Below are 20,696 nucleotides of genomic sequence, written 5' to 3'. Positions count from 1 at the left end.
GCACCAAGATGCGCCTTAGAAATCTTCCATTAAAATACTGACCTTCTTGAGCCTGATTACGTGGTCCTGCAGGATCATCATACAAGGTGATATGATTACATGCTTGGGGGAGAAGAGATTGATAAACCAAGGCAACATCAGACATACCACAGTGAGTCTTCTCACTGTGAATTATAAACAGAACAAACTAAGCTTCAGAAATTATTACAATCTGGAATCCTAAAGCATGAAGGAAATACAGGTGGAAGAAAAGCAGTATGTTATTTGGGAGAGAGATACCAAAGGAATGAAGCAAATATATTTGCTAGAAAGAAGCTAGGAAACTGGAGACTAATAAGTGGGGTCTTCATGATAGTCACTGTCACTGAGGACTTAAGAAATGTTGATATTAAAACCATATGGAGAAATGAGCTGATAAAATTATCTTTATATAATTTAAGAAGGAAAAACTTGTCACAAACCTGATATAATTTTTGAGGAGATATTTCAGAACAGGCCAAGGTAAAGCAGTAAACAATCTTTTATTTTAAACAGGAATTTGAAGCACTGCTGCAAGGACTTGAATAGAATTAATAAACCTAAAAAGACATGGAAGACTCCATCTTTGAACGGACTGTGTTGGATGTCAGAAAGCTATTTGCAGCTGTAAAATATAATGGCCTGTTGAGAAGGAATATAAAATACATTTGTCAGTAATAATATGACAATGAGAAGACAACTTTCGGGACCTCAGGCCTCATTGCCATTCTACCCGCACCTCTACATAATGTATGTCACAGAGAACAACATTCCCCTTTGCTGTGGATGAGTCAGCGTGCAGGACTGATCCATGTCACATACCAGCAGAAAACCTACTGGCATAAAACACCAGGCTTCCTCAGTTAATTATTATAGGCAGCAGAAGCCTACCTTCCTGAGGAAGAGGAAGATTGGGTTCAGTGCTGTGGCAAGGAAGTTTGGTGCCTGGGGCAAAGCACACTGCAGCAGCCTGCCCTTGCCCTGTGCACAGATCTGGGGGACACCCCCCCCCCATGCTTGCCTAGGAGTGCATGCAGCAGCGGGATCCACCCTCTCCGCATCCCCCCAAATGAGCTACTCACGGCTCTGTCCCATACCCTGCCCCAGCTGGGCAGTGCCTCTTGGCGCCCCTTTGCTTTGGCACCTAAGGCAGTCGCCCTCCCCCTTGCTATAGCAGTGATTGGGTTTATGGTGACTAAAGTAATGGGCAGTCCTGAAAGCTTCCTCTGGAGTCAGGGCTGACTGCGATTAATTTCTTACTTTTAAAGGAAGAACAATTAGTGCAGGCAGGGAGCCCTGCACTGGAGGCAGAGACACTAAGGGTCAACTGTGCAACTACATCACAAAGAAAGAAATGGGCCTTGCCCCAGAGAAGGTACAGTCTAATTCCTTGTAGGAAGGAAAACAGAGACCCAAAGTAGTAAAGTGACACATCCAAGGTGCCACAGCAAGGCAATGGTGGAGCTGTGAAAGGAACTCAGGTGTCTCAGTGCCCAGACCATACTGCTTCTCCCATCCCTAGCTGTACATTACATCACAGCAAGATTACATGCTCTCCTGTACAGGGCTCTATCACCATTACTTGTCCATGTAGTAGTTAACATACTTCAGGCACTGAATAAATAAGCTCCTTCCCTACTGAACTCAACGCTGGTCAGCGAGTTTGCAGTGGAGGCTAAACTGAATAGAACAGCAAATTATATGGAGAAAAAAATAGTAAATTAAAATGCACCATGTTACGTAAGACTCCAGTTAGATTCCTGCACCTGAGCAGACAAGTTATTGCAAAGCAGGCCCATCTCAGTGGAGTGATACACCTTCTTTATGGTGCTTGAGTAGCACAAGGCAGCCACAGAACTCAGAATCCCACAAGGAGACAGAGGCTCTCTAAAGCAGGAAGAATCCAAATCACACAAAGTCCATTCGGAGACACCACCTCAAATTTCACCTGGAAATCTGGAAAAAAAATGAGTTGAATAAGTTATTCAGTTCAATGTCTGAAAGAACTGCAAAGTGCCTGAGAAGTAGTGTGCAGTCACAAAATAAATCTCCACCCACCATTTACATGGTGGTAAACAGGGATTTATGTGCATGGCTTGTGCAGAAGACAGTCCTGCAATTATATCTCCTGCTCACCATGCTGAGTCGTCAAGGATTCACCTGGTTCTAATGCTCACAATAAATGATGGGCTTAGTGTCAGCTTGTATCTTAAGATACTAATTTATGCCCAGCTTCAATGGCCTTAACACTTCTCCAAAGCATACTGTCTTGTGGAAAATTGGTTCCCGTGACAGACTGATTTATCTGGACACTGCTCATCAATCAGGAAACACCAATAGCATCTGCAGCGTATTTTTGTAGCAGGTTGACTTCTCATTCTGCGCACTATTAACTAGCCTTTACCAGCCCACAGACTTCCGCAAGTCATCTCAACTTACTCACCCTAAGGCAGCGATTCACAACCAAAGTGCAGACGATCCTTTGAAGGGTGCCGTAAGGTTTGAGGAGATAGGCAAGGTGTGAGGAGATAAGCAGACAAGCACAGGCTCAGGATTGTCCCTGCCTGGCCAGTCCCCTGCCCCCACTGCCTAGCCCCTCTGCAAGGAGGTAAATATATCAATTAAATTTTGAAATTGGGTGCCACTCATTTCACAGAAGCTATGGAGGGGTCCCTCGAATAGTGTTTCCTCAAGTCCATAAAGGTTGAGAACCACTGCCATAAAGTTTTTTCTTCAAACAAAGAGTTATGTCTTTGGATAGGAGTCACAAAGAAGCCCTGAATTCTGACATGGTAAGGAGCACCTGGATCATATATAGAAAAAACAGTGTGTGCATGTGGCTGCATAAGCACCTCTTGCAACAGCCTTCACATGGCTTCCGGTGCAGGAGGCATGGTAGGGGCACTCCATGCCCATCTGATGTGCAGGTATTGGAACAATCCCTCAGACAGCCAGGCCTTGTTCACAGTTGTTAGGCTGCTCTGTCAGGCATTAGGATGTAGCCATCTCTCAATCTGGCAGAGCCTAAAATAGCCAAACGTCTACTTTTTCTTTTACTCTTTACCTAAATTACAGGATGTGGACTATCAAAACAGAATGCACGTTAAACAGACGCAGTATAGTGCAGAACTTGAAAAAAAACAGGACACACGAAAACAGCAAACAGTATGTGAAGTGGTGAAAGAACAGGTTAGGGAGTATTTAGAAAAGGTGGGCATATACAAGTCCATGGGGCTGGATGCAATTCATCTGAAGGTGCTGAGGGAGTTGGGTGCTGTGATTGCAGAGCTGTCAGCCATTATCTTTGAAAACTCATGGTGATTGGGGGAGGTCCCAGAAGATTGAAAAAGGGTAAATATAGTGCCCATCTTTACGAAAGGGAAGGAGGATCCAGGGAACTACAGACCAGTTAGCCTCACCTCGGTCCCCAGAAAAATCATGGAGCAGGTTCTCATAGAATCCATTTCCAAACACTCGGAGAAGAAGGCGATTAGGAACAGTCAACATGGCTTCACCAAAGGCAAGTCATGTCTGACCAAACTGATTGCCTTCTACGATGAGATAACTGGATCTGTGGATGCAAGGAAAGCAGTGGATATAATATACTTTGACTTTAGCAATGTTTTTGATAACATCTCCTATAGGATTCTTGCAAGCAAGCTGAGGATGATGGGTTGGATGAACAGACTGTAAGGTGGAGAGAAGACTGGCTGGATTGTTGGGCTAAATGGGTAGTAATCAATGGCTCAATGTCTAGCCGGCAGCCCATATCAAGTGAAGTGCCCCAGGGGTTAGTCCTGGGGCTGGTTCAATCTCTTCATTAATGATCTGGAAGATGAGATGGATTACTCTCTCATCAAGTTTGTGGTTGACACCAAGCTGGGGGGTGTAGTTGATACACTGGAGGGTAGGGATAAGATTCAGAGTGACCCAGACAAATTGCAGGATTGGGCCAAAAGAAATCTCATGAGGTTCAACAAGGACAAGTACAAAGTCTTGCACTTAGGACAGAAGAATCCCATGCACTGGTACAGCGTGCTGCTAAGCAGCAGCTCTGCAGAAAAGGACCTGGGGGTTACAGTGGACAATAAGATGGATACGAGCCAACAGTGTACCCTTGTTACCAAGACGGCTAACAACATGCTGGGCTGTATTAGTAGAATCACTGCCAGCAGATCAAGGAAATTAATTATTCTCCTCTATTCGGCACTGGTGAGGCCAAATCTGGAGTACTGTGTCCAGTTTTAGGCCCCCACTACAGAATAGATGTGGGCAAGCTGGAGAGAGTCCAGCAGAGAGCAATAAAAATGGTTCAGGGGCAAGGGACTTGCTACCATAGGCCATTCTCAGATTAATACAGTCAATTCACCCAAAAAACAAAAAGTCCAGAGAGGGTAATAAAATAACAAAAGCAGGGAAAATCATTTCTGTGAAGATTAGAGTTTTACTTTGCAGAGGAAAAGAAGGGCAGATGTATCTTGAGTGTTAAAGTACTGGTACTGGAGATATACAACAAAACACTGAAACAAGTGATAGTCCCTATGTCCAGGATTTGTGGATGCAGACTAAAAATAAAGCATTATTTCCCGCAGCGTGGAAGGAGTCATAAAATGATTACACATTTCCACACTATTTTGATTTAGCTTTGATAAACCCAACCCAAAAATGATTGCACTAATATGATGTTGGTAACCATCACCAGCAGCTCTCTGCTGGTCTTACACCGCTGCCCCAACTCTGTGTAATCAGCCTGCAAATTCTTGCAGACACGACTGCTTACTAATCTGTGTTTGTACAAGGCCTAAAACAGTTGGGTCCTATTTTTCAGTGGTCCCTTAAGCACAACAGAAATAAACATAACTAATATTAATAAAAAATGATAATGCTGGCACAGTAACATTAACCCAGACTAAATCAGCTTGAATCTTATGACAGCCTAATTTGGTTAGATATAAAATTTAAGTCTCAAACTGAGTAACTTTTGGTAAATATGCAAGCAGAACCTTTGCAATCTGCCTATCACTAATGGATAACACTTCCATTTTCTCCAATAGAAATCAAAGAATGTATTATATTATTCACATATTATATGAATGTTATGAAACGGGTTCCTGCTATTGGGTATATAGTTTTACCAAAGATTAAGTTGATCCTAGGATTTGAAAATATGGATTTAGTGACCTAGAAACATCCAGAGGCTTTCTGAAGTCTCTGCATCGCCTATCTTGCGATATTAAACAGAGATTTGATTCATTAGCTCCCCTTCAGGCACAATGCTTAACACCTAGGGATATTCTGATTGTGCCTGGTACAGCAGAAAATGCAATGCACCTTCACAACACACACTGCATTTAGGAAACATGCTACAACCAGGAGCAGCAACAAAGGAAAGAAAATTCCAGAACTAAAATGAGCTTCCAGGTTGCATAAAGAAGAATATCCAGGATAAAGGAGGGCATGTTGCAAAGTCAGTACCCACAACAAGTCCCAAATAGCTAGTTTCACCAGGACTAAAGATGTTATTTGCATATTGTAATAAGCTCAGCAACAGCCCTCAAGTCATGCTTCTAGAGGATGCCTGAACTGCCTTTGATGTTAGCTACCTCACACATCTCTATGAAAAGGGAAAAATGCTTTCATTTTAGGGATGTGAGCCAATAAAAAGCAATAAACATTTTCATAATTGGCCCATTTAAGGCATAGCTGAAAAAAAATCAGTAGAAGTTGAAATTAAAATCAAATTATATTGGATCAATCATTCTGACTTTATGACATTAAATACTGCTTCCTTAGACTGCATGCAAGGAAGACTATACTGTTTATGCTGATGTGTCCACCAGTCTTTGCTTAATCCTTGGCATCACCCACATTTTTGCTTTTTTAATTATTTGCGATTCAAAATTGGCGACAAGAACCAGGCATTTTCATGTACCCATTAACTTGCTGAAATAAGTTATTTCAAGCTCATTTCTTGGAAATAAAAGAAGCAGCAACAGAAACAGAAGCCTTAGATTACAGTGTGTTACTGGTGAACTCACACAGTTTAATTACAGTTTTAAAAAATAAGACTGAAAAAGACCTTAACAACTGCAGACAAGCTGTTGGCAGGTACAGAGATTTTTTTAAAAAATCAAGACATAAAAGTTAAATTATAATCTGGGATAAGCAATAAAAGTCCACTTGAATCTCTGGGGTAGGGAAAAAAAAGATACTGGATAAAGCTGGGAAAATCTGTTAGTCATGATGCCTGAATCCCTTATTTTGTGAGGTGCATTTTTTGGGTTTGTGTAGACATTCGGGAAGTTAGATCAAGTAAAAAATGGCCACCCGATCTAAGGTAAGTCAGGATTGGGGGGTGGGGGGGGTGGCGGCTAGTGAGCTTGAGGACTGGGGGACATGCAGGCTCTGTGGGTGGGGATTGTGGGGGCAGGCAGCTCTACAGGGAGGATTGGGTCTGTGCAGGGGGAATCGGAGGCAAGCGGGGTCGCACAGGGGTTTGGTGTGGTTCAGGAGGGCCAGGCAGGATCAGGAGCAGTTGTAGGGTCCATGGGGGAAGCCTTAGGGACTCTTTTTTCTCTATCCCCCAGGGACCAGGGGCTATTTTTAGCCCCCTTCCCCCAAGCCCAGGCAAACCCCCATAGTGAACCAACTCCCCCACCCCCGTTTACTTCAGTCAGCTCCCCATGATGAACACCAGTAAAACCAGCACCAGGACCAGTTTGTGGAATGGGGGTTTTGGCGAGCTCGAGAGGGGGCGGGCTGGATGGTCTGTGGGTGGGGAGCTGTACTGTCAATCTACGGGTGGGGGTAAGGAGCCAGGGGACTAACAGTGCCAGGGTGGCAGTAGGAAAAGCATAGCCCCAGGACTGGGGTCAGCAGTTGGGCTTTCCCAGTGCTGGGTCTGCGCCAGGGCGCTGGGCCTGCGCCAGGAGCTGTACAGAAGTTCAGGACAGTTAGTCTAAAAATGGCCAACCCTATTGAAGTTAGGGGTACTTCAGAGGTAGTGTTAATTTAGATTGGGTCCGCCACTTTTTGACTGATCTAACTGTCCTGAACTGCTTTACAGTTTGCACTTAGATCCACCTAGCTAATGTAAGGTCCGCACCTGGGAACTAAGCTAAATCAAGTGGCCATTTTTAATATGATCTAACCTCCCACTATCCTCCCCAAATGTCTGCACCTAGCCTTTAATCTTAAACACCTCTTCTGATTTCTTTATTTATAAGTTGTTTTCACTGCAGCCTCCTGATTGCTAATTTGCTAGTACAAAGCAGAGATACTCAAAAGGTTTCTTGTTGGTTTTTGTGGCTTTTTGCTGAACGAGAGAGAGAAAAGCACCTTTCATAAAGTAGAAAAATCTTCAAATGTATCTTAACTTAAGCAATAACAGCCTCAGGCTAGCTGTGTCCTGGTATTTAATGACCAGATGTGGGGCTTACATTGAAACTATACTGCAGGATCTCAAAACGCTTTATATGCATCAACCCTCCCAACCGCCCTAGGAGGCAAGGAAGAAGTATCCCCACTTTATAAACAAATGGCCTTTGATATTAACTTCCTCACGCATCTCTATGGAAGGGGGGGGAAGCCACGTTTTATAAATGGCCAGCTACAATGTAAAGCTGAATTAACTTTTTGTGTCACACAGTAAATCACTGACAGAGCTCAGCTGAAAACCTCACATTCCCAATTCCTTCAGGGACTGAGAGGGACATACTCTAACGAATGACCACACACTCCTCATGAGTTCTGTGCCCAATTAATCCAATCAGCTACTCCGCCAGTTTTTCAAAGATGCTTTTCAGGGTCACTGATTTTGGATGCTTTAAATTTAATTTAAGCAACCTCTGTCCCAGTATTCAGGGGCGTTAACCACTCGCAGCTCTTTTTTTACCACCCAGTGAAGATGTGGCTATTAGGCCTTCTGAAAACTTAGATCCAACGTAGCTCAAGTGGAGCAACCAACAACAGTAGCTACTATTCAAAATTCTGCAGCTGCATCGGTACAAGCCCTAGTATAGCAATTCTTTGTACTGGTCCATTTTCCTGCAGTTTTAAAACTCCAAAATGAATGTATACAAACAAAGTGGCCCTGTTAAAAAACATCAACCATCTTGCTGGGTTCAAAACCAATGTTATCTACTCTGTTCTGCGATGCACTGCACAAATTAACCCTTGCACTCCTCCTCCCCAAGCACCAATAATCCCATTCCCCTGTCTGGTCTGCTGCTCGGCTTTCTGTTCCTTGCCCCTTCTGCGGTGTGCAACACAGAGAGTAGAGAGTACCCATGCCACTTGTGCTGCAAATTGGTCACCTCTGGTTTATGACATGGGAAGAAGATCTCAGTGCAACTCTCCTAGCGGCTGAGCTCCCACTAGACAAATCCCACATGACAGGAAAGGTCCCACACATACAGTTTAAGTCTTTAACAAACAGTTAAAAAAAATTAACTCCGTATTGCTTTAAATATCACTTAATGGTTATAGTTAAAGATTATTATGGTGCCCAACAGGGCACTGAAGAGGAAACAATCACAAATTTTGGATTAGAAGCCAAACCACTCCAAAATCTCGGGGGAAATTCAGCTCTAAGCTTTTGATTCAGATCCATTCCTAGGACCCCCCTCGCTTAAAGATGAAATAAAAAAAAAAAAAAAGGCCTGATAAAAATGGAAAGATACTTTACAAATAACCATTTCAAACATTGCTATTTTGATCCTTGCTTAACATAGATCTCAGGTTTGAGTTTGTTTAAAGCAGATTTCTTCTAAAAAAAAAAAAAAAGTCCACTTAGTTCAACAGCACCAGAAAAGGACAGTACAAGATAAAACCAACTCATGCAGTGTTACAGTTGTTTAATCACGTTGTAGGATGCAGACAAGGAATGTCATAACAGTCCTTGGAGTCAGTTTATCAAAGTACCATTTTGCTTCACATACATTAAACATCAGCTACTGAGCATAAGCTCATGCTAATTTCAGTTTAATTGGAATCACAATGCAAATGCCAGCTCCTCTTGCATGCCATGGGCCTTTTAGCTTAAGAAGGAAACCTACAGATAAGTATGTTTGATTAAAAAAAGTAAAAAGAAAAAATAAACCCAGAAGGATGACAAATACGAGTGGGTCATATTTTTGCCCTTGGCTATGCATAGACAACTGACTTCTGAAGACAAAAGGGCTGCAATCACCTGGTAGATAACAGATGATAGTATTTGGTGCTAGCGGTCTGTCCGAGGGTTTGATGCGTAACTGATTAGACAGTTTTATATACTGGTAGCCTGAGAATTTGGGTTGATACGAGCCTGGGATAGCTTCATTCTGAGTATCCTGATTTATTTAGGTTTGACAAGCCCATTCAGAAACAGATTTAATATCGCATTTTAAAAATCCCTAAATGCTATCTCTATGCCTATACAATTCAAAATGTATACACAGGGAATGCACAAAGCAGGAAGGAAAGGACAGATATCGATGACTGCTCAACAGAAACTCTGAGCCTGCAACTAATGAAAGATACTCCTAGGAAGAAGCAGTATTAAGCTTTCTTCATAAAAACAGGAATTTCTTTCTGATGCTTAGATAAAGGCCACCAGAGCCTGAAGAGAACAGGTTCATCAAGAGGCTTAATTCAATTGCACAAAAGTGCAATGTTGCAGAATAATGCCAAAAAGATACTTTCCCTAGAACTATTATCTCTTTCCATTAACATTTTGGTATCATTTTGCTATTTTTGCATGTGTACTCTAGTTGAAGAAAAACAGACCTATGCCTCAGGATAGGTGTGACACTCAAGATGTCCTAAATCACTTTGGTAAGCAATGTGCATGAAGTAGTCAAAACTGGGTTTGAAAACCATGTGCAATCTAACTCAGCTTAGTGAAAAATAATCAGGGTGTCAATTCATTGGTGTTAACATTCATGATTAATGCATTAATTGGTTTTTGCATTAATTTTTTTTAACACCTTAATCATGCACGTGGTTTTGAAGCCTGCATCCAGGCTCCGCTCCACCACAGTCACTGCCACCCAGCGGGGCAGCAGTGGCAATCCAGAGGAAAACAGGACAGCCAGGGCATGGGCTCTGGGCAGGTGCAGCAGGAAAGGTGGAGGGGACACATAGGCACAGATAGGCATGCGGACAAGACTAGAGCCTGGCAGCATGTAGAGCAGTGCCCTGTAGGTAAGTCTGAAGGGGTCGGGGGACAGATCGAGGCCCCCATGATGGGGGAGGGAGCAGGGCAGGGGGGGAATGAGGCTCCTGGGAGCTGCATGATATCATGTTGTGCCTCCCATGGCTAGGTGGGCAGGGCATGTGCAGCACGTGGCTTCTGGGGCAAAGGCAGCAAAGCACAGAGCCCCAGCCCGCAGCCCGCCTCCACACAGCAGAAGGGAGCCGTGCCCCACCATGCCCTTGGAGGAGCAGCCCACAGCTTTATGCCACGACCTCCCCCAGCCTTGGGGCCCCATTCATCCCTGCACCTGCCCCACTCCCTCCCTCACTGTGGGGGGCTTCGATCTGCCCCCCAGCTCCTTCCCTATCCCCTTGCCCTCTTCTCCTCCATACTTACTGGCAGTGCGCTGTTTCTGTGTGCATCTGTCCCTCACTCCCAATCCACAGCCCCCCACCCCAGCCCTGCTGCTGCCCCTCACTCCTGACCTACGGTACCTTGCATCCTGCCAGGGCATGTGGGAATCCCTCCCCCCTCCCCACCCTGAGCTCCAAACCCCACAAATATACCCATAATCCCCCACACATTCACAAATTCTTCCCCATGCACATACACCCCACCTCCACCCCAACCATACAAAGTACCTGCATGATTTTGCATAGTTTTGAGTTTTTCTGCACATAATTTTGAGTTTTTAGTTGTGCAATTAAAATAGGAATTAATTGCGACTAACTTTTTTAATCATACAACTAATCGCAATCACATTTTTTTTAATTGTTTGACAGCCCTAAAAATAATAAAACCAAAGTTAAGAGAAAAGAAATATTAAAAGACATTAGTGATGATGAAACCTAGTTCAGTAAATATTGTGGTTTTATACATACAAATTATGCTGATCAACTCGCTTCACTGATCTAATTACAAAATGAATTAATGAAGCAGACACGATAGATTTATTATGTCTCTGGGCTTTCATAACACAGTTACTACATTCTGTAAAAAGCCCCTTCCAAGGCTTTTGTCCGTATGGAGGACTGACAACACGGCAGAGAGACGCGTCATACTTGCTCCCAGTCTGGAAGTGGTTTAGTTGCATTACTGCAGGGTTGAGTATGGACCAAGAAGTGAACACGTACTGGTCTGTGCAAAGTGCTGAATAAATACAGCTATACTGCTTCCACTTCAGGAGGCAGGACATGCAGAGCAACCATGACATCTCTCAGCATGGGGCGGCCTTGCATACGTAGACATGCCCCAGGAGAACACTGAAAATATTTAACGCAAACCAAAAATCAAATAAACTAAAAAGCTTTTAAAGAACTGCCACAGACAAATGCTAATTCAGCATCCAAGTAGGGCAAGATACAGGTTGACATTAGGTCCTACTTTAAAGCCTGTAAATAAGCTGGAAGAAGAGTAAACAAGCCATTAAATCATACTATCTTGGGATATATTGTACACACCAGGAAGGACAAGGAAATCATCCAGAGAGATCAAAATATAGAGAGGAAGTTACAAATTGAGATTCGCCCTAGAAAAAGGCAGCTCAGGGAAAAGTAATCTAAAACAACCGATCATTAGTACCTCAGGCTACAGTGACATGCACAGTCAACCCCAAGAATGACAGAAGTGACCTCCTGCTGGACTTTGTGACAGGACTGTCTGTGCTGATGAATAATTACCCATCACGACTAGACCTACTCAAGAGAAGAGCCAGAACTGTCCCTAAGCAGCTTCACCCATGTTAGCGAGCCTCTGGATTCAGGCACATTTAGACTTCTTTACTTGCCTGGGAGTCACTGAATTTTATGAACCAGCAAAATAGTCTGATTCCCTCTGAATAAAGAGGAGCTCTGTCCAGGGATTGCAGTCAGAACTGCAGCAGTTCCTAAGTGAGCAATAAGAATATGATGATAATACATCCCTGAATGGACTTTATCAACTGCAATCCTGTCTTTAAGTATTTACTAATAATATCTAACTCTGAGTGTATGTTGCACAGGAAACAGAGACCTCGCTACAACCTCTCTGCGGCTAAATCATTGCTGGCAAGCAGGGAGAAGGCACCTTTTTTTTTTTCTTTTCATAGATTATAAAATTTGCAAATTATTAAAGTGCAAATTAGTGAGATTCTACTGTGCTTAGTTTTTGTACATTAAAATCCTATTTTACTAATTCTTAATTAAATGCATAATAGCAGCCTCATTTTGAAGCACCACCATGTTCTTCTAATCCTCTCATTTATTATGTTCTTTCTATGATTTTTTTTCTGATCTCCAACTTCCAATTGTTTCTTCTGTTTCCACCTTGAAACCCTGGTTTCCTTTCTATTCTTACTTTGCATCCGTAGAGGTTTTCTTATTGCAAATGTTTTAAAAACATTAATTTATTTTCACAAAGCCTCTGCCAGGTAAGTATTACTTTTGAAATATGTTTATAAAAAAAAAAAAGGAGAAAAGAAAACCTAAGGCAGAGGGGTTAAAAAAATTTGTCACAGTCTCTCATTGAAGTTGTTCCACTTTGAACATATAAAATACTTGACTATTCATCAGTCTAGAGGGAGATTCAGAATGACTCGAAGGTAGCAATCAGGGCATTTACCTGGGAGGGTGAGGCATCCAAACCCCAGTCCCTGCTCTAATTAGAATTTCATGCACTGAAGGAGGCAGAGCTCGGGCAGAACAGCAGGGGCACATGGCCTGCAGGATGCAACAGAGAAGGGCAGAGGCAGCAGCATCTCTTCCTTTGTTTTACAGGCAGTGCCTCTCCTGAATCCAGCCCTTTGCTTTTAATGGTAACATTAAACAAATACATTTCACTTTGCCAAAAAAAATGCTAAACATTTACACTTGGATTCTATGTGTTTTGGGATTTTTTCTGTTGTTTTTGGTTGTTGTTTTGTTTTTAAAGTTCAGCCATAAAATGATAAGCTGATTATTTGCACAGCTCCATGATATAATCTTCTGTGGCAATTGGTAATCATTTTCTATCATGTTCCTCTAGAAGGCCATCCTCTCTTACCCTCATCTCTAGGGAGTTTTTTTGTTGTGTTCTTTATGTATTGCTGATTGGCATCCAACTGTTTGGAAGCAAACAAGAGGAAATATTTCTTTAACGAATGTTGCTCTTTTTCCTGGTCTTACCTTTTTAAAAGTTATGTAACTGTTGCAACATGATGTATTGTTCATGTGTGAAAATGTCTTATTCAAACATATTTCAGCCTCATGCCTATTTCGTTACTACTGCTTTAGTTATATTTTTGATAATTTGGGCAGTATGCAGTTGTATGCTACATGCTATTGTTTTTGCTTTCTTAGCTGAGTGAATGAAGCCTTTATTAAGGAGGAGGAAAATAAGGAGATTTCATGCTGACAGCTTATATACTCCCAGAACATACTTTTAGGCAAATTCTTATACACCCAAAACCATGCACGACTTTTGCTTTCTTTGAACCTTTCGTAAATACAAATATCAGTACCATGAATGCTCCTAGAAGTCTAACAAAGGTCACAGATGCCCGCCATGTGGGGATTCATGAGTATTTGTTTCAGTATTCACATACATCTGCTTTGTTTTTTCCCCCTCTGAGAGCACTTTTACTATAGCAAGAAATCTTAAAGTTATTTCTAAAAGCTCAGATTTAAACCGTTTAACAAATAAGCAAAAATACAAGAGAGACAAAAACAGAAAAACTGCAATCTGTTCCTGGTTTTCAGATGCCTCTGTTCAAATCATTTACTGAATGGTGCATCTTGTGGGTTTACAGTATTAATGAGAGCAGATACAAAAGCTTTTGCACTTAAATAAAGAAGAGGCTGCTGCTTTAGGGTATTTTCAAGCATTTTCCAGAGATCAATGTATGAGGCAGATGCTAGGGATGAGAACACACTTTAATTTGGTTCAACATCTCTGCAGGCAGTGGCTTCTCTATTGCAGCGGATTCCCAGAACACTGCAGAATTTTATTTCAGCGCAGTTTTGTATTGAAATCCCCTAAATAAACTGTCAGATTGTACACAAATCAATCTTTTGTAAGTACAGAAAGACAGATTTAATTGGCTTTACTTTCATTTTGCAACAAATGCTATTGCCTATTATACAAGAAGAAAGGGTAAGGAAGAAATTCAATTAACTATAAAATAGAGATGCATACTTATTACGGAAGAATGTCAACAAATCCAGAGTTAAGGTCAAGTTGTCAGTGTACAGTAATTATCTCCAGAAGTTAAAATAATACACTTGAAATCATTCAAATCAGAAAGAGATTAACCAGCAAGAAGGGGGATAACTGAGAAAAAAAATAAAACAAGAATACACATAAATATTCATATGCAGATAACAAATACTTTATGAGGTAGAAATGAGGATGCACCCCCAAACAGAGTTTTTTCCTGGTGCAGAATTTTTAACAAAATTCCATTTATTTCATCAGACTGTTGCAAAGTGTCTAGCTTTTATTCTACATCATAATAAGGATAAAATTTGAAAGTTTTCACAACATGAATGTGTCAGTCTCTGGACAGCTTTACTTCCAGTGCTGTTGGCAGCAGTTCATTTGTCCACCTTCGATGATTTTCTTGGCTAAAATCAGATAACTGGAATGGGTGATCTCAGACCTGAGATTACTTTAATTATACCTAATTGTAGGTTTCATATTCAGTATAAAAGAAAGCAACATAAATGACATATCTTATTGGACACTTCCAAGGGAAGTGGTGCTGGCTCCTACCCTGGGGGTCTTTTAAGAAGAGGCTTGATGCCTACCTGGCTGGAGTCATTTGAGCCCAGTTTTTCTCCTGCCCAGGCAGCGGGTCAGACTTGAAGATTTACAAGGTCCCTTCTGACCCCACGTCTATAATTCTACGACAGATGACCTTCTAGTGCCTTAATAAAATGGTATGGATTCAAGTTTGGGATTTTCTATATGCAACAGTCCCTAATAAGTAAATGTATGTTTTAGCACAAAAGGAACATGGACATTAATAGCATCTATGATGCATAAGAAATTCTGACTATATTATTGTATTTCTTCAACTCATACCTCTCTTCCTCCCCTCCACACTCTCTCTGGAATATTTTAAGTCACCGATCCCCCATACTCATCTGTTGGCTGGCTCATCAAATCTGTTCTCCCTCCCAATCGATTGGCATGCTTTTTCCTCCACTTCTCCAACCCACTTCATGGCAGCTAGGCAAAACCTCTCTTCCACTATGACTGTTCTCTGGGACAAAGTTCCCAGTAAGAACAGCAAGAAACTCAACTCATTGAGCTTTGGGACTGGACTGACTCACCCTACCTTGTAACTGGTTAAAATTAAAAATGAACTACTGCTTTTGACTGCTTCAGAGACCTTGACCAGCATCCAGTGGTCTCTGTGTCTCTTCTTTGAACTCTGTTATCCATATTTTTTTGCTCTGCTGTAGGTTCTCTTATCTCTGATGGCTATTTTTGTCTTTCAGTACCGAGTTTTAAATCTTTTCTGGCTATCTTTTTTAGGTCTTAGAGCCAGTTTTTTCTCTGATCTACGAGCCTAATTCTCCAGTTATTTTGTGCAATCAGTCTATTGTCTATTCTAAATACCTGGTCTACAGACATACCACTTGGACTGTAAACAAGTCAGATCTCACAATTTAAGCAATTTTCTTCATTACTCAGATGGGAGACTTCTGGAGGCACTCAGGTAAAGAAGAAAGTGTTAGTCTCCTACTGAATCAACCTCTGCCTTTTAATTCATGAATGAGACAATACCAGAAAAAGATGTTAGAAGTATGGTCTTTTAGATAAGATTTAAAACTGACACCTGAGCTTGTGATTCTTTCAAATCCAATGGCCTTCTGGCTTCTTAAATATGTTACTTCAGCTACAGAATTTAGCACCAATGTGCTACAGAAATCAGGTGCCAATTCATAATTCAGATGACATCTTAATAGTCCCCAATTGAACTAAAACTTCATTCAAGGTAAAGGGTTCTTCATGATTCACTGTAACTGCAGAATTCATTTTTACACACAGAATAGCAGTTCTAAAAGAACCACCAAGATCTATAATGATAAAAATGTGCTGCTCCACAGAGAGTGTAATGGCTCCAAACTGACTCCTAAATTAAGGCTGTAATACTGCAACATGATTGGCCAATGCAGTTCTTAATGCTCAGGTCAATTCCCCGTGAAATTAATGGCGTTTCATCCAAGCGTATGGCTCTGTACCAGCAGATCCCAATACAACTTTTGGGCCTAAATTTGTGCTGCTCTTATTGCAAAAACTTTAACAGCCTCTCACACCTCCACCCACAAAAAAGGAACATGAATAGTTCACCTCCAGGCTTCAGGGCTGAATGAAAACCCAACTAAATAAACAAAACTTAAAGGTGTGAATGGAAGGGGGTGGTGAGACTTATAACAGCTACAATACGTTTAAAGAAAGAATGCTATTTTAAACCTTAACCATTGTGTTTTAGTGAGTGGAAGCCAAGCGAGGCAGAATACATGAGAGATGGTCTTAGTAAGAAAGATAAAAATGCTCAGTCAAATCCTTGGCCCTTGTTAGTTTCAGTTACCAGAAAGTTGAGGTATTGCCAGTTGTGGCTTCTACCACCATAACCAAAATCCAGAGTGCCACCACCCCTCCAAGCCATACGGCATGACTGTAATGCTGTTGTGCTTCTTTGCTCCAGCAGTATCCAATAGTTCCATGGCTTCTTTCTAGTAATATGCAGATTAACAAAACACAGAGTTTCCTGCAACTTTTTCTGGACCGGAGTGTGGCCTTGGTGGTCATACGACTGAAGTAAGGGAATGCAGACAAGTGGCATCTCTGTGCCCGCCCTCTATCTGTGAAAGCACCAATCCACCTCTCTGTTCTCTATCTTGACAGTGCTATTCAACTCAGATTTTCTTGACTATGGGGGATAAGACAGTTCCTTGCTGTTTCTTTGATTTGGGGTTTTAAGTTAATCCCTTAATATTTTTTCTTCAAATCTGGTAAAGATGGAAGTTTCTATGTTTGATTGTTTGCATTACATTATCCAGCTGAAAACATATGGAAGTGTATTGCAGAGAGGGTTGCCCTCTTATGACAAGTGTGATGTTAAGAAGTAAATGAAGTTTGCAAGTCTATACATGTAGTTTGGCAAACCTCTCTTCCTCCCTTTTCCCTTCTTTGTGTGTTGGATAGAGCAAAGGAATCCTTTTGTGGCTCTTTATGGTGAAAACTGATATCAAACAGCTTTGGTCAATTTCATGTTTTCTGTTAAGTGAGTTAATGCGATGGAAAAAAGCAGTCAGTAGGATCAAATGTTTATGTCATGACGCTACAGCATGCCAACTCTCCAAGAGTCTGTAAGGAACTTAGCCAGACAAGTTCTGAAGCCTGCACCCTGACCCCAATGACCTCTTAATTTTTCAAAGTTTATCTAGCCCTGTCCCAGCAGCACTTGCATTGAAACTGATCTCCCTGCTCCTGGATTTTGGCAGAAGGGGACTTCCTTCACATGGAAAAGTGTTTAATACCAATTTAATGGTCTGTCTAGCCACTGTAAACCCCACCAGACCTCCTCCCTGAGTTTCCCACTAGCAAATACTGAAACAATACACTTGAAATAGTCCTGATTCTTCTACTCACTGTGATAGTATCTTTTCTAATAAGTTTGCTTGTTTGTTTTGTTTAAAAAGACTGCATGTTGGCTTCTTTTACCACATTATCACATCAGCTCTGCTTTTGTAGAAGTCATGGGCAGGCACCTAATGTCTCCGTGTCTGCTAGCACCAGATGAACCAATCACCTTTAAGTGGAAAGAATCAAAATTATATGTTTATCTTTGGTTGTCAGGAGACAAGCCTTCTAAAATGTCTTATAAAAAAAATCAGCAGTGCAAAAAGGACTGGACAACAGATACCATTGCTCCTGTACTGTAGTATTAAGACATTGGCTCAAAGGACCAGATTCAAGATAAACTGGGACTTTCTTCTGAGACTAGCAGATGCTCATCTTATTGCAGCAAGAAAGCTCTCAGTCTCTTGAGGAACAGAACAGAAGTTTCATGCACCCCCTGCTGGCAGGTCATCGAGAACTTACGTGGTCAAAGGAAAAGTACAAACCAAGAGATGAAAACTAAACAAGCTGGCTCAACACATTAGAAGCCCCTGCCACTGAAGGGAGACTACCTTCATCTACTCTGTACCAAAAGTAACCAAAATGTAACTCCTTAGATATAAGCATTTGCTTTGCTTTCTGTTTTCACCATACCCACCCCCAAATTCTACACCCCTCTCTAAAGTTAAGGCCAACCTGTGAAAACCAAAAAGTCCACCAGAGAGAGAGCAACCACATTTTCCTAGACTGAAAACAGGACACCTGGTAACATTTTACGAGTGTTCAAGGGTCTCCACTTAGATATGTAAAAACAGATAAGAAATATACAATATAGTGAAAGATGCTTAATATCACTTCAAAGAGATTGATTGGGTTTGACTTCATAAGTTAACCAGTAACCCTTACAAGCAGCATAAGCAGTCAAAGTATGTACTTACAATAAAGTAGTTACTGATGTTTTTCCTTGTCTTGCTGTCCTCCAGGGTGTGAAGTTGCTTGTTGCCAGTTATATTTCTCTGATTATACTATTTTTGCTTGCCTTTCAGCAACTTGTCATAGAACACAGTACAATTCAGATCAAAATTAACTTGACAACGTAGCCTTCATGGTGGAGACATTCAGAAATGATTTTTTCAGGAGACCACACATCATTCATTATTGAAAGGACACATTCAACTGGGGGCTGTGGTGCCCAGGAAACATAACACTCGATCACTGAAACGTGGTGGGACCCAATGCATGACTGGGCGGTGAATGTCAACGGCTATAGGCTGTACAGGAGGGACAGGATAGGAAGGAAAGGTGGGGGCGTGGCACTCTATATTAAGGAGGAATACACATCCTCGTCAATTAACAAAGAATCAGAGGGGCAATCTGAAGTGCTCTGGGTTAGAATACAAGGCAGTCGAAGGGAAAGAGACTTAATGGTGGGGGTCTACTACAGACCTCCCAACCAAGGGGAAGAGCTCAACCAGGAATTCTTAAGTCAGCTCACGGAGGCAGTGAAGTCAAAGGACATGGTCATCATGGGGGACCTGAACTTTCCAGACATCTGCTGGGAAGAGCAGTCAGCCAGGTCTGACCGTTCACATAAGTTCCTAGCCAGAATGCAGGACCTCCGTCTAACCCAGGAGGTGCACAGCCCCACCGGGGAGATGCCTTGTCGGACCTCATGCTGGCCACCGGCGATGACCTGGTGAGGGGGCTGCAGGTGCTTGACCACCTAGGCGACAGTGATCATCGCCTGCTGGAATTCATCATCCAGCACAGGGTGGCAAAGGCCTACAGCAAGGCAGCAGCCCTAGATTTCAGGAGGGCTGACTTCAATGAACTAAGGAGAATAGTCAGGGAAGCACTGAGGTCCTGGAGGGGAGGGGAGCCAGGTGTCCAAGGAGAGTGGTTGCTTCTTAAGGAGACGATCCTCCAAGCCCAAAGGGAGGTAATCCCAACATGGATCAAAGGGAGCAGGAGGGCACAGAAGCCCCCATGGCTCACCAAAAACATCCGGGAATGTCTCCTAGCAAAAAGGGAGGCGCACACCCAATGGAAGGGAGCAGCCATCACCAGGGAGGACTATACTGCAGTTGCTCGTGGATGCAGGGGGATAGTCAGGAAGGCCAAGGCGGAGGTGGGACTGGGACTAGCTTCCTGGATCAAGGACAACAAGAAGTCCTTTTTTAAATACATAGGGGGTAAAAAAGAAGGTTCCGGGTAATGTGGGGCCCCTGCAGGACACATTAGGAAATTTGGTCATCACACCAGACAACAAAGCCAACATATTTGATGATTTCTTTGCCTCTGTTTTCCTAAGCAGGGACTGGAACAGTCACCGCCCTGCTGGGCCCCCCTCAGGCCCCAGAGGAGGCTCACCTAGGCCATGGGTTAGTGAGGAACTAGTTAGGGAACTTCTGGAGGGACTGGATGTATTCAAGTCAGCTGGTCCAGACTATCTCTACCCCAGAGTACTGAGGGAATTGGCTGAGGTCATTGCAGGACCCCTGGCACGGCTGTATGAGCACTTGTGGTGCTCTGGTGTGGTGCCAGAGGACTGGAAAAGGGACAATGTGGTTCTCATCTTGAAAAAGGGAAAGGAGGAGGACCCGCGAAACTATAGACCAGTTAGACGTACCTTGATCCTGGGCAAGTTTTTTGAGAAAATCATTCTGGTGCATATCCACGAGGGGCCAGCAGGGGAGATTATGCTTAGGGGCAAACAACATGGGTTCATTAGTGGCAGGTCCTGTCAGACCAACCTGGTGGCCTTCTATGACCAGATCACCAAATCCTTAGATGCAGGGGTAACAGGGGACAGTCTTCCTGGACTTTCAGAAGGCCTTTGACACCGTCTCTCACCCTGTTCTCATTAAGAAACTGGGGGGCTGTGGTGTCGACACCCACACAGTCAATTGGGTCACAA

At 42.5% G+C, this 20,696-nt stretch overlaps 1 long non-coding RNA gene across 1 annotated transcript in view; it reads right to left on the bottom strand.

The window, feature by feature from the left end:
- Nucleotides 1-7,365: 7,365 nt before the first annotated feature.
- LOC109309268 overlaps nt 7,366-20,696 on the bottom strand; it is a 16,100-nt gene continuing 2,769 nt past the window's right edge. Inside the window, exon 3 of the long non-coding RNA XR_002100868.1 lies at nt 7,366-7,376. This is a non-coding gene — a long non-coding RNA (uncharacterized LOC109309268). The remainder of the gene's footprint in view (nt 7,377-20,696) is intronic.

The sequence above is a fragment of the Crocodylus porosus genome, unplaced genomic scaffold (genome assembly GCF_001723895.1).
Source record: "Crocodylus porosus isolate Cpor-Errol unplaced genomic scaffold, CroPor_comp1, whole genome shotgun sequence".
Classification (NCBI taxonomy): Eukaryota; Metazoa; Chordata; order Crocodylia; family Crocodylidae; genus Crocodylus; species Crocodylus porosus.
The sequence above is the reverse complement of the archived record's forward strand: the minus strand, read 5'-3'. Positions and strand labels throughout refer to the sequence as shown.